Below are 13,876 nucleotides of genomic sequence, written 5' to 3' on the forward strand. Positions count from 1 at the left end.
TCCAAGGAATATTTAAAATAACAAATTCTCCCAGTCATTTTTTAAAAAACTAAATGTGTCACTATTACCTTAGGGCAATATTCCAAAATTTTTATTCAGTTGTTCAAACACCACCTTTATAGTTTTTGTCATGTCATTTGGCCATCATTTTTTTCTCTAAAAATTACCATCAACATTAGTGAATATTTTGAGGAATTATACTTTGAGAAAAATTGTTTTGAGTGGTAAGCACTCAGGACCTTTCACTTTCCTGAGGAAGACATGAGTTAAGATTTGAAAGGTAGAAGGAAGCTAAAAAAAAAAAAAAAAGCCGGGGTTTAGGGTTTAGAGGATACCTTTCAGAGGGAGGAGTTTGCCCTCTTTCCCCCCAAAATGTGACTGGAGGTAGTACTGGTCTCCTTGTCAAGGAAAGCTCTGTTCCTTATCAAACAACAGTATGGAAGATGGACAAACTAAAAGATACAGGTTCTAGTCCTAGCTCTCTCTAAGTAGCTGGGCAATCTTGAGTAATTTCCCTATTACTCTTTTTGGTCTTAATTTCTTGTTTTAATAATATAGTAAGTCATAAAATCATCCGACAATTTTCTGAGGTAGGTCATACTATTGCTTCTATGATTCCTCAGTGTCCCAAAAGTCACCATGGAGGGGGGGAAGGATGAGAAATTGTAGCTAAATTTACTTTTATTTACAAACTATCCATTACCAAATTTTATAAACTATCCTCTACATGTTGGCCACCTCTTTCTTCAAACACAGGAAGTCTTCTCTCCTACTGATGGTGACTGTGTTTCAGGATATCTGTTGTTATGCAACGTTTCCTATGTGTGGTGACTTTTGGAATGCACTGCAGGTATGAAATCAGAGTAACAGGTTAGGGAACTTTCCCAGTTACACAGGTAGAAAGCAATGAACCCCAAAATGTTGAATGACAATCTTAAATCAGACGATCCCTTCAAGATCTAATTTTCCGTGATTTTGTAAGAGTGACTTTTCCTGTGTCTCCTATCTGCTGTGATCAGCAGTCAGTCCTCTGAGCAGAAATCATTCATCAGGTAAGAGATTTAGTGAACATGTACTCTGTGCCATAGACTAATCAAGGACCTGGGGAATTCACAGGGAACAAGAAAAAGTCCCTGCCTTCAGGACTCTGCAGTCTGGTTGGGGGTCAGGGGCGGAACATAAGTAATTAGGTAGTCTATTTGTGTAACTAAAATATTATTATTACTGACTTTTCTATAAGCACATCTTAAAAAGTTATGGTAGACTATTCACAAAAGCCAAAAGATGGGAACAACCCCAATACCCATCCCCTGATGGATGGACTAGAGAATGTGATATATCCATACAATGGACTATTGTTCAACCGTAAAAAGAAATGAAGTACTTACATATGATACAGCATCCGGGCACATTATGCAAAGTGGAAGGAGCCCAACACAAAAAGCCACATATTGGATAATTCCATTTATATGAAATGTTTTCAGTAAGCAAATCCAGAGAGACAAAAAGCATGTTAGTGACTGCCAAGCCCTGAGGGAAGGGGAGAACAGGGAGTGATCACTTAATGGGTACACGGTTTTCTTTTCGAGGGATAAAATGTTCTGTGGCGCACTTTATGGGGGCAAGTCATGATTGCAAGAGGGACTTTACCTAACAATTGCAATCAGTGTAACCTGGCTTATTGTACCCTCAATGAATCCCCAACAATAAAAAAAAAAAAACTGTTAAAAAAAATGTTCTGTGGTGGATGTGCAACATTGTGAATATACTCAATGCTATTAATAGTAAATTTTATATTGTGTGTATTTTGCAACAATAAAAAATGCAAAAAATCAAAGCCATGATGGTAGATAAGGCCAGGCTTAGTATTGTCATTTTGAGTTAATAAATCACTATTCAGCAGCTGCATTCTGAAAAGCTGGGCTCGGCAGTGTTGTGGATATAAAGGTGAATAAGATGTAATCCCTGTCTTTACAGATCTAACAATATACTTATTGCATAATAGAAGATCAACAATGAATTACGATAAGGCATAATTAAATTAGCATTATAATGGGAGGATAGACAAAATGCTGAGGTATGTTTGGAAGGAACAATTCATTTCTTACTGAAGTTATTGAAAACTCCTCATGGAAGAGGTGATTGTTTGTCACATTCAACCTGTTTCAACCTTCCTCTTGAAGGCTGAATAGAAGTAAAGAAGAAGAAGCCAGCAGCCGGGGAGGATAAATAACTTGCTGAATGGCACACCACAGTGACAGAGCAGAGGTGGAACCCCAGGGTCCTCATTCTGGTTGAATATCACTAGATCCTAGTCATTTTTGCATTCTGTATTTGTCAGTTTGCCTACTTGATAAAATTTACTTGTAACCCTAAACCTATACTCGGGGAACTTTTATGGCAACTCATGGACACATGCAGAGTAGAAAAAATGTGAGTAGCCTGATATGCATGTTCCAGCTGAGGGTGCATGGGGCTACATTCTGCCTTCTTATTTCAGCTCTCCTACTGTGCACTTTTCCAGTCTTAGTCCCATGATTTTCACTTTTTTTTTGTGCTTTTATGGTTGGAAATTTCACCCAACTGAAAGTACTTCATGGAGAAAATTATCTGTGTTAGATAAACTTTGTTCAGAAATGAGTTACAGTGTTGTTAGCTGGGAGTTCAATGTTAATGAATCAACAGTGTGAAATGAGATGTCTTTAAACATAAAAGAAGGTCATGTATTGGTAGATTGGTGAAAATGTTGTGAACAGAGGCATCCAGGAACCTAATCTTATGCTTCCTTTAGGAGCGATGGTTTAGTATTTGTTAATTCAGTGTTTGAGGTAACTTTATAGAATCTAACTCCTGCAAAAAGCAAGAATCAACTGTACTTCTCATTACTGTTTATTTTTGGATTTGAAATTAGGCTATTCCTTCTTCAGTCATCACTCACTGTCAATCCCTGACCCCTGTAAAGACACACACATGCACACACACACGCTGATCCCCAGAGATGGCTACAAACGTTTCAGGATTCAGAGCCAAATGAAAATGCAATGCTTCTTCTTCAAAAATCCTTAAGAATTTTAAGACGGTAGGAGCACAGTATCAAAGCACGTGTGAAGCTCTGTGTACAGGTGGCATGTCCATCAAGCTCCTGCAACTTCTTCCTCCACCTAATCAGTTATGTCCTCACTTAGGCACTTGTGCTTTTTTCCCCCTCTGGGGTAAAGAAATCTGATCATTGTTTACCCTACGTGATTTGAGATAAGAAGTTTACCAAGCCATTTATGTCTCTGGGGAAGAGGGTAATAAGCTTGCAGACACACAGTCTGTGACCTGGTGGCAGAAGGGTTGATTGGCCTTTGGCCTCTTCAAGTCCAGTGACTTGGAGGGTGTTTCATTTTCCCACTGACAATTGGCCAGAATCACATGGGCTTGCATGTATAAAGAGTAAAACAGAGCTGCAGAGCTCCACTCAGCCTCTCGTGAGTCCTCTGGGTCACATTCCCTGCACGAAGTCTCCTTCGTGTTGTGATAGGTCATGGTTTAGCTTTCTTGAAGTTTCTGGACTAAGCACAGGTTTTGGCAGCCTTGTGCAGAGAGCCTTCTTTCGAGGGCTGTGGCCTCTGCGGATTGATGGTGAGACATCCAGGACAGAAGCAGAAGGAGGGTGTGGCAGTGCAGTCCTGAGGATGATCTGCTTGGCTCAGAACTCGCTCTGTACAAACACCGTGGCTTATGCAGTCTTGGAGGAAAGGCAGAGAGGGGAGAGGAGACACTCAAAAGCAACTCCCTGATGATGGATCCCTGGAGTTGAGCATCCTTATCTCAGCTTCCCTCACTCCTGCTTTGGCTCTGACCAAGTAGGGAGTGGTGTGAAGTTGGAAAGTGCCTTGTAGACTTTCGAGGAAGCTGGCTTGACTTCCTTTTGGAAGGGAGGACCCAGACCAGCTCACTGGGCTCACTAATTCCCCCCTTGCTGTTCATAACTGTCTTCATCTCTTCCCCTATAAGGGCACAGATCACACGCAGCCTCTGGAGCTACGTTCTTCCGGAAAGTCTTCTGAGTCTTGATTAGGTAAGGCGACTGAATTAGCTTCCTAGGGCTGCTGTAATAAGGCCACAAACTGGGCACCTTACACAAGGCACATTTAATATCTCGAAGGTTTGGAGGCCAGAGGTCTGAGACCAAGGTGCTGCTGTGGCTGGTTCCTTTGAGGGCTGTGAGGAAGGTCTGTTCCACGACTCTGTTCCTGACTTTGGGGATTGGCTGGCCATCTTCATTACTTGGCTTGTTCTGCATCACTCAGATCTCTGTCTGGATAAACACATGACATTTACTCTGTGTTGCTGGTTCCAAAATTTCCCTTTTTTATAAGGATATTTATAAGGCCACTCTACTCCAAAATGACCTCACCTAAACTAATTAGGTGTGCAATGACCCCATTTCCAAGTAAGGTAATATTTCAAGGTATTGAGGGTTTAGACTTCAACATATGCATTTTGGGAGGATACAATGCAACCCGTTACAGAGGTGAGATTTAGCAGGTGGGTGCTCACGGAGATGGGCCAGACCAGAGTACCCATAATATTTATTTATTTATTTACTTAGAGACAGAATCTCAAGCTGTCACCCTGGGTAGAGTGCCCTGGCATCACAGCTCACAGCAAGCTCAAACTTTTAGGTTTAAGTGATTCTCTTGCGTCAGCCTCCCAAGTAGCTGGGACTCCAGGCACCCACCACAAAGCCCAACTATTTTTGTTTTTATTGTTGTTGCACTTGTCATTGTTGTTTAAGCTGGCCCGGGTTGGGTTCCAATCTGCCAGCCTGGGTGTTTGTAGCCAACGCCCTACCTACTGAGCTATGGGTGCTGCCCAGAGTGCCCATAATAAAACAGGAAGAGGTGAGACTTGAAGTCATCCTGAAGAGTGTTCTTTTAATTGTCTTCATTATCCTGAGGACTAATAGTCCTCAGGATAACTACTCCCTGTTCTTGCTTGAGAGTAAGGTCTTGAAATCTTGTAATAGCTACAACCTGTCAAGTGCCTGGAAATGAGAAAAATTGAGAGAAGATATTTTAAGAAGTCTTATGTAATGCGCCCATTTCTCTAGATTACCTATAGCTGTTTCTTTAATCAAGTTAACTGCTGGGTCCCTCACAGAAATGTCCTCATATAGTTTAAGACAAAGATTGGTTTCTTTGTTAAATGCTAAAAAAAAAAAAAAAAAGTTGTGTGGATTTTTCCCTGGCTTAGCAGAGAATTATTATTGAAAAAAAATATATATATATATTTAAGATAGAATCTGACTCTGTCACTCTGGGTAGAGTGCCATGGCATCATAGATAATAGCAATTTCAAACTCTCGGCCTGTGGAATAGCTGGGACTATAGGCATCTGCCACAATGCCCAGCCAGTTTTTCTATTTTTTAGTAGAGGCCGGGTCTCACTCTTGCTCAGGCTGGTCTTGAGCTCCTGAGCTCAAAAAATCCATCCACCTTGGCCTCCCAGAGTGCTAGGATTACTGGCGTGAGCTACTGCACCTGGCAGAAAATATTGTTTATTATTTCACTACTTTCCACCCCCATGGCTCTATGGAGCCAGATTGGCTATTTTAAAAGCCAGGTAGATGCCCAGTAATGGGATTGCAGGATCAAATGGGGGGTCTAGCTTGAGTGCTTTGAGGTTTCTCCATACTTCCTTCCAGAAAGGTTGTACTAGTTTGCAGTCCCACCAGCAGTGTAAAAGTGTTCCCTTCTCTCCACATCCATGCCAGCATCTGCAGTTTTGAGATTTTGTGATGTGGGCCATTCTCACTGGGGTTAGATGATACACTGGGAAGACATTATTCTTAGTAAAGCATCACAAGAATGGAGAAGCATAAATCCTATGTACTGAATTTTGATATGAGGACAATTAATGACAATTATGGTTATGGGGGGGGAAACAGAAAAAGGGAAGGAGGGAGGTGGGCGGGGCCTTGGTGTGTGTCACACTTTATGGGGGCAAGACATGATTGCAAGAGGGACTTTGCCTAACAATTGCAATCAGTGTAACCTGGCTTATTGTACCCTCAATGAATCCCCAACAATAAAAAAAAAAAAAAAAAGCCAGGTAGACCAAATTCAGATTTGGTGTGGAAGGCAGTGGGAGCCATTGTAGTTTCTTGAATTGCATCATAATGGTATAAAATGGCATTTTAAGACACTGACACAGGAAGTGACATAGAGGGAAACATGAAAGAGTATGCCACTTGGGGTGGCGGAGCAAGATGGCGGCCGACTAACAGCTTCCGTGCATCTGGGCACCGTGAGTCTGGGGAGATAGGACTCCAGGCATCTCTGGTTGGTGGGATCTGCCTATCATCACCCCTGTGAGGATACAGGGAGTCAGCGAGAGACTTCTGGACCCCAAGAGGAGGACTAAAACAGTGGAAAACTGGCAAGTGATCGCATGTGTTCAATCCGTCTAAACCCGCCCGCAACTGTAAGTTCAGTAGCAGCGAGACTGCAAACCAGAAAGGCCTTACCTGTGAACTGTTTTGGTGTCTTTGGACTTGGCACTCAGTTGAACTGCCTTGGGGAGAGCCTGAGCGGGAGTGCGGAGAACTTTGGCCGTTGTCTAGGGCCCGAGTCTGAGCCGCTGAGCCAGACGGAGCTAATAGTGTTTGGCTGTGGGTCACAGGGAGCTATTGTGAGTGATCTGCCCCGGCAAGCTCCGCCCTCAGGGTCGCAGAGCTAGAATCGGGTGGGAGCTGGTAACCCAGTGACCAAGTAGCCTAAGGGTGGGGTCTGAGCCGCCTTGCAGCCCTAACCCTCAGGGGCAGAGTGAAACCGGTTTTGGCACACTAGGTAAGTGGATAGCCACTTCCGCAGTGATCCCAGCAACAAGCACTTTCCTGGGAAAGCTTCTGCTCAGCAAGTTTACAAGTTCAAAGTGCCTGTTAAATGGGCTGAAGAGAGATTTAGGGTGTCTACCTGCTGGGGTTTGAGAAATCAGCAGCCTCCAGTCGTATCAGAACTGTGATTAACATCTCATACCCCAGAAGACCACGTGTTGCCCAGACAATATTCAATAACATATACATACTGTTTTGTTTTTGGTTGTGTTTTTTTTTTTTTTTTTTTAGTTCTGGTTGTTTTTTTTTGTTGTTGTTTATTTTGATGTTGTTGATGTTGTTTTGTTTTTTAATTTCAACCTTTTCCATACAGATCTTTTCTTTCTCAATTTTTCTAGTTTAATTATAATTTCCCATTGCTGCCTTTTTCAACAACTAGAACTTCATTTTTGCTAGTGTTTCTACCGCTATTATTTGGTTTTTCACCCAATTTTATCCCATAAAGTTTTCTGTTTGCTTGTTTTGGTTTGATTTATAGCATTTTTGTCTTTCCTCTCTACTTGGTGGAGGTGGGATACTGTGGCTGATCAGGTTAGCAAAGAGCTGCTGACCTCAAGGGAACCACCCAACTGGGCACCCCCAGAAGGTGGGGGTTTTTTAAGGTTGTATCAAAGTACCCTACTGTACACCTATATTGCTCTGTCTCCCTCTTTCTGTGCCTCTTTTCTTTTTCTCAATATTCCTTTTACCCACCCCCTCTCCTTTCTCTATTTTTTTTTTCTTTTCACTCACTCCTCCTTTCTTTCATCCCTTTCTTGCTCTTTAACCTTCTCACCCTTTTGGTCCTATACCTAAAGGACTCATCTAACCCTTAGTCCACAGGCACGAGAACTTAAAGAGCAAGAGGAAGTGAAAGGAAAATTAGGGCAAGGAAACAGATAAAAGAAATCACTCATGAGGAAGAATCAGCAGAAAATTCCAGGCAACATGAAGAACCAGTCCAGAACAACCCTGCCAAGGGACCATGAGGTAGCTACTGCAGATGATTCCACCTATAAAGAAATGTTAGGAATGATAGAAAGGGAATTTAGAATACACATGTTCAAAACAATGAAAGAAATGATGGAAACAATGAAGGAAACTGCTAATAAAGTGGAAAATAACCAAAAGGAAATCCAAAAACAGAATCAAATAAGAGATGAACGATATGAAGAATATAAAAAGGATATAGCAGAGCTGAAGGAACTGAAACAGTCAATTAGGGAACTTAAAGATGCAATAGAAAGTATCAGCAACAGGTTAGACCATGCAGAAGAGAGAATTTCAGAGGTAGAAGACAAAGTTCTTGAGATAACTCAGATAGTAAAAGAGGTAGAAAAGAAGAGAGAGAAAGCAGAACGTTCACTGTCAGAATTATGGGACTTTATGAAGCGTTCCAACATACGAGTTATAGGAATTCCAGAAGGGGAAGAAGAATGCCCCAGAGGAATGGAAGCCATACTAGAGAATATTATAAAAGAAAATTTCCCAAATATCACCAAAGATTCTGACACACTGCTTTCAGAGGGCTATCGGACCCCTGGTCGCCTCAACTCTAACCGAGCTTCTCCAAGACACATTGTGATGGACCTGTCCAAAGTTAAGACAAAAGAAAAGATTCTACAAACTGCCAGGAGTAAGCGCCAGTTGACCTACAGGGGCAAATCCATCAGAGTGACCACAGACTTCTCTAATGAAACTTTCCCAGCAAGAAGACAATGGTCATCTACCTTTAATCTACTTAAACAGAACAATCTCCAGCCCAGAATTCTGTACCCTGCTAAGCTAAGCTTCAAAATTGACGGAGAAATCAAATCATTTACGGATATATAAACATTGAGGAAATTCGCCACAACAAGACCAGCTCTACAGGAAATACTTCAACCAGTTCTGCACACTGACCACCACAATGGATCAGCAGCAAAGTAAGAACTCAGAAATTAAAGGGGAGAACCTAACCTCCACACTGATGCAAAAGATAAAACTAAGCAATGGATTCTCACAAAATAAGATGAATAGAATACTACCACACTTATCAATTATCTCAATAAATGTTAATGGCTTGAATTCCCCACTGAAGAGACATAGATTGGCTGACTGGATTAAAAAACACAAGCCATCCATTTGCTGTCTGCAAGAAACACACCTGGCTTCAAAAGACAAATTAAAGCTCCGAGTCAAGGGTTGGAAGACAATTTTTCAGGCAAATGGAAGTCAGAAGAAAAGAGGAGTTGCAATCTTATTTTCAGATACATGTGGATTTAAAGCAACTAAAGTCAAAAAAGACACAGATGGTCACTTTATATTGGTCAAGGGAAAAATACAACAAGAAGATGTTTCAATTCTAAATATTTATGCACCCAATTTAAATGCTCCCAGATTCTTGAAACAGACCTTACTCAGTTTGAGCAATATGATATCTGATAATACCATAATAACAGGGGACTTTAAAACTCCTCTTACAGAGCTGGACAGATCCTCTAAACAGAAATTAAACAAAGATATAAGAGATTTAAATGAGACCCTAGAACAACTGTGCTTGATAGATGCATATAGAACACTCTACCCCAAAGATAAAGAATATACATTCTTCTCATCACCCCATGGAACATTCTCCAAAATTGATCATATCCTGGGACACAAAACAAATATCAACAGAATCAAAAGAATTGAAATTTTACCTTGTATCTTCTCAGACCATAAGGCACTAAAGCTGGAACTCAACTCTAACAAAAATGCTCGACCCCACCCAAAGGCATGGAAAGTAAACAATCTTCTGTTGAATAACAGATGGGTGCAGGAAGAAATAAAACAGGAAATCATTAACTTCCTTGAGCATAACAACAATGAAGACACAAGCCACCAAAACCTGTGGGATACTGCAAAAGCAGTTTTGAGAGGAAAATTCATCGCTTTAGATGCCTACATTCGAAAAACAGAAAGAGAGCACATCAACAATCTCACAAGAGATCTTATGGAATTGGAAAAAGAAGAACAATCTAAGCCTAAACTCAGTAGAAGAAAAGAAATATCCAAAATCAAATCAGAGATCAATGAAATTGAAAACAAAAGAATCATTCAGAAAATTAATGAAACAAGGAGTTGGTTTTTTGAAAAAATAAATAAAATAGATAAACCATTGGCCAGACTAATGAGGAATAGAAAAGTAAAATCTCTAGTAACCTCAATCAGAAACGATAAAGGGGAAATAACAACTGATCCCACAGAGATACAAGAGATCATCTCTGAATACTATCAGAAACTCTATGCCCAGAAATTTCACAACGTGAAGGAAATGGATCAATATTTGGAATCACATCCTCTCCCTAGACTCAGCCAGGAAGAAATAGAGCTCCTGAACAGACCAATTTCAAGCCCTGAGATCAAAGAAACAATAAAAAATCTTCCAACCAAAAAATGCCCTGGTCCAGATGGCTTCACTCCAGAATTCTATCAAACCTTCAAGGAAGAGCTTATTCCTGTACTGCAGAAATTATTCCAAAAAATTGAGGAAGAAGGAATCTTCCCCAACACATTCTATGAAGCAAACATCACCCTGATACCAAAACCAGGAAAAGACCCAAACAAAAAGGAGAATTTCAGACCAATCTCACTCATGAATATAGATGCAAAAATTCTCAACAAAATCCTAGCCAATAGATTACAGCTTATCATCAAAAAAGTCATTCATCATGATCAAGTAGGCTTTATCCCAGGGATGCAAGGCTGGTTTAACATACGCAAGTCCATAAACGTTATCCACCATATTAACAGAGGCAAAAATAAAGATCACATGATCCTCTCAATAGATGCAGAAAAAGCATTTGATAAAATCCAGCATCCTTTTCTAATTAGAACACTGAAGAGTATAGGCATAGGTGGCACATTTCTAAAACTGATTGAAGCTATCTATGACAAACCCACAGCCAATATTTTACTGAATGGAGTAAAACTGAAAGCTTTTCCTCTTAGAACTGGAACCAGACAAGGTTGTCCTCTGTCACCTTTACTGTTCAACATAGTGCTGGAAGTTCTAGCCAATACAATTAGGCAAGACAAGGAAATGAAGGGAATCCACATGGGAGCAGAGGAGGTCAAACACTCCCTCTTTGCTGATGACATGATCTTATACTTAGAGAACTCCAAAGACTCAACCACAAGACTCCTAGAAGTCATCAAAAAATACAGTAATGTTTCAGGATATAAAATCAATGTCCACAAGTCAGTAGCCTTTGTATACACCAATAACAGTCAAGATGAGAAGCTAATTAAGGACACAACTCCCTTCACCATAGTTTCAAAGAAAATGAAATACCTAGGAATATACCTAATGAAGGAGGTGAAGGACCTCTATAAAGAAAACTATGAAATCCTCAGAAAGGAAATAGCAGAGGATATTAACAAATGGAAGAACATACCATGCTCATGGATGGGAAGAATCAACATTGTTAAAATGTCTATACTTCCCAAAGCAATCTACCTATTCAACGCCATTCCTATTAAAATACCAACATCGTACTTTCAAGATTTAGAAAAAATGATTCTGCGTTTTGTATGGAACCGGAAAAAATCCCATATAGCTAAGGCAGTTCTTAGTAATAAAAATAAAGCTGGGGGCATCAGCATACCAGATTTTAGTCTGTACTACAAAGCCATAGTGGTCAAGACAGCATGGTACTGGCACAAAAACAGAGACATAGACACTTGGAATCGAATTGAAAACCAAGAAATGAAACTAACATCTTACAACCACCTAATCTTCCATAAACCAAACAAGAACATACCTTGGGGGAAAGATTCCCTATTCAATAAATGGTGTTGGGGGAACTGGATGTCTACATGTAAAAGACTGAAACTGGACCCACACCTTTCCCCACTCACAAAAATTGATTCAAGATGAATGAAGGACTTAAATTTAAGGCATGAAACAATAAAAATCCTCCAAGAAAGCATAGGAAAAACACTGGAAGATATCGGCCTGGGGAAGGACTTCATGAAGAAGACTGCCACGGCAATTGCAACAACAACAAAAATAAACAAATGGGACTTCATTAAACTGAAAAGCTTCTGTATAGCTAAGGAGACAATAACCAAAGCAAAGAGACAGCCTACACAATGGGAAAGGATATTTGCACATTTTCAATCAGAGAAAAGCTTGATAACTAGGATCTATTGAGAACTCAAATTAATCCACATGAAATAAGCCAACAATCCCATATATCAATGGGGAAGAGACATGAATAGAACTTTCTCTAAAGATCACAGACGAATGGCTAACAAACACATGAAAAAATGTTCATCATCTCTATATATTAGAGAAATGCAAATCAAAACAACTCTGAGATATCATCTAACCCCAGTGAGAATGGCCCACATCACACAATCTCAAAACTGCAGATGCTGGCGTGGATGTGGAGAGAAGGGAACACTTTTACACTGCTGGTGGGACTGCAAACTAGTACAACCTTTCTGGAAGGAAGTATGGAGAAACCTCAAAGCGCTCAAGGTAGACCTCCCATTTGATCCTGCAATCCCATTACTGGGCATCTACCCAGAAGGAAAAAAATCCTTTTATCATAAGGACACTTGTACTAGACTGTTTATTACAGCTCAATTAACTATCACCAAAACGTGGAAACAGCCTAAATGCCCACCAACCCAGGAATGGATTAACAAGCTGTGGTATATGTATACCATGGAATACTATTCAGCCATTAAAAAAAATGGAGACTTTACATCCTTCGTATTAACCTGGATGGAAGTGGAAGACATTATTCTTAGTAAAGCATCACAAGAATGGAGAAGCATGAATCCTATGTACTGAATTTTGATGTGAGGACAATTAATGACAATTAAGGTTATGAGGGGGGGCAAGCAGAAAAAGAGACGGAGGGAGGGGGGTGGGGCCTTGGTGTGTGGCACACTTTATGGGGGCAAGACATGATTGCAAGAGGGACTTTACCTAACAATTGCAATCAGTGCAACCTGGCTTATTGTACCCTGAATGAATCCCCAACAATAAAAAAAAAAAAAAAAAAAAAGAGTATGCCACTTGAGGCAGGGGAACTATTGGAAGCTGGGTTACAGCAGGAGTGGAATGGAAAGAATGTGAAAATTTTTAAAGAAAAAGAAGATGGTAGGATTTGATGACAACTGGATTAAGAGGATAAGAGCATTAATAATAGGGACCTAGTTTGATAGTCAAGTTGAGAAGGGAAATGTGGGTGTTGAGTGTGTGTGTGCCCATGCATGCACATGCTCAGATAAAACTCTTAGTTTGAGATATATGGAATTTGATCTGAAGTTTATCATTAAAGAGGACATGTGCTCTTTTCAGAGGTCAACAAACATTTTCTATAAAGGACCATATAGTAAATATTTTAGGGTTCGTGGTCCATGTCAGTTCCTTTGTAACTACTCAGCTCTGCTGTTATGTTAGGAACACAACCATAGACAATATGAGAATGAATGGGCATGCCTATGTGCCAATAAAACTTTATTTACAAAAATAGGCAGCTCCTGAATTTGGCTTATGGGCTGTAGTTTATTGACTCATTCTCTAGATAACTGGAAATATGATACAACCATAGGTTAAAAGGGAGAGAACATAGAAGTCCTTTAAAGGCTGTTTTCATGAAATGTTTTAGAATGATGGATGTTCAATATTCAGTGAGATTTTATAGTACCAATTTATTCATTTATTCGTACATGATATTGAGAATCAACTATGGTCCAAGGATGCTCACATGTTTTCACATTCACTCTCTACAGACGACTCTGTGAGTTGGTCAGTTCTTATTCTCATTTTATAGATGAAGTAACTGAGGGGGCTTTCATCCCAGTGAGGCAACGTGGAGTGGATAAACTTTCCTCTTGACTAGGAAGTTTAGCAATCTCTGTGTAGAGGCCATGACATATTCAATATCTGGTTGTATGTTGTCAAAGTTTTAGCTTTGCACTCAATTAACAGCCTTCACAATCACTACTCTGTATTTTTGCTAGAGAGTAAGG

Source organism: Nycticebus coucang, chromosome 3 (genome assembly GCF_027406575.1).
Source record: "Nycticebus coucang isolate mNycCou1 chromosome 3, mNycCou1.pri, whole genome shotgun sequence".
NCBI lineage: Eukaryota > Metazoa > Chordata > Mammalia > Primates > Lorisidae > Nycticebus > Nycticebus coucang.